Genomic DNA, 1929 nt, shown 5'->3' with positions numbered 1-1929 from the left:
CTTATACAATGGGTGGAGGGGTATTTAATAAGAGTGCAACAAAAAATCGAAAAATTAAACCAATTCAAATCAATTTAATGTTTTGATTTTTTTTAAAATAGATATATTGATTTGTATTTAAAAAAATGATTCAAATTGGATTTTGATTGGAAAAATCAAACAAAACCGAACCAAATCGAATGTATATATATCCTTAAAAATAAATTCTAACATTAGACATCTTCTATTGTTTTAATTACTATGGCATATATATATTTATTGTTTTTTTAAAAAAAATACCAACTATTATGGAGTGAGTATATATTTTTTAGAAAGTTCCTAGAAAAAAAAACTAAAATGTCCAATTTCAATATATACAAAAAAAAAAGGGAAAGAAATAGACCCAATTTTAATTTAAACTTAGTAAAAATGACCAATTCAAAACCAAATTGAAAAAAAAAAAATCGAGAACCAAACCAATAATAAATTGAACCAAATAAAAACCAATTAATTGGTTTTGTTCTTTATTGGACAACGGTTTGGATCTCTTCTTTATAAAAATCAGTTAATTTGGCTTGATTCTTGATTGACCCAAAAACTAATAAAACTGTACCGATTACCACCTCTAATATCTAAATCCTACCATTTAAAAAGCTAAAGTAATGTTCCTTATCTTTTTAATAATAATAATGTTTCTTATAATTAAATCTATTAATTGATTTGTTTTTTAAGTTCAAATATAGAAAGCAAGATTGAACCATTTGACCTAGAATGGTAACATATTTATTCATCCAGCTCCCTTCAAAATTATTAATTTCACCCATTATCGAACTTTAAAAGAATAAAGAAAAACAGATTTTTTTTAAAAAAAATCATGAAATTTATTATTATCTCTCTCGTAAAAAATTCAAGATTATATATATATTGTGTATGTATATATATTATTTAGATCTGAAAAAAAGAAAAAGTATAATGGTAATAAGGAGAAACTAAAAACAAAATGAATGAAAACAAACGGTATGATCCACTTAAGGAAGATGGTTTTCAAGTCAGATTGTCCAAAAATCAAAGCTTCACATTTGTAATATATTGTTTCAATCACACCCTAAAACTTCAATTTAAATGTAAAAAAAAATTATCATTGATGCATTAAAAATATAGAAACTTCTACCAACTGTTTTGATTGCATTAGGTTGTTTTTAATGAACTTTTTGAACTAAAAATTTTGAAAAAAAAATAAGTGCAGTTTCGACTACATTCATCTATTATATAGTCTAAGTTGCACCAATTTTTTTAAATAATTATCTTTATTTATATTTTACGATGTATAAAAAAAGATTGCATGAGATTAGGTATTGACAATTATTGTCCAAAAAAATATACACCATCAAACTATTTTGTATCCTTTTACCTTATAAAACTTGATAAATTAAATATTAACCACATTAAATAAATTAGTTGTCCGTTCCAGTTGAAAAAAAATTGGTGTAAATTTATTGTTTGAAAGTTTGATTGGAACGACATTTATATTGGTAGATGGTTATGCATTTTGTAATATTGACGAGTTTCATTGCAAAAAAAATCTGAAGCCAACAATGGACAATTGGTCAAATTAAAAGTTCGAAGGGTGTGATTGTAATAATATTTATAATTGAGATGTGGATTTTCAAATGAGCTACAAACTTCCGACTTAAGTTCCAAATTGGTTGGAAAAATTCACCGTGGGGCCCCGTCTCGATCGGGACAAAGAATCCCCGAATTGACTGGAGATGGGGTCAAATCGGGGATGGGGAGGGAATCCTTGCCCCGTCCCCGTCCTCGTCCCTATATATATATATATATATAGGTATTTAACTGTTTACATTTAGCCTAGTTTTTAATTTAGCCCAATCTAAAGTGTCCAAGCCAAACCAATTAGAATTTTAGGATAAAAAATGGGGGGGGGGGGGG

Source organism: Benincasa hispida, chromosome 9 (assembly GCF_009727055.1).
Source record: "Benincasa hispida cultivar B227 chromosome 9, ASM972705v1, whole genome shotgun sequence".
NCBI classification, from domain to species: Eukaryota; Viridiplantae; Streptophyta; class Magnoliopsida; order Cucurbitales; family Cucurbitaceae; genus Benincasa; species Benincasa hispida.
Note: the sequence above shows the minus strand (reverse complement) of the source record.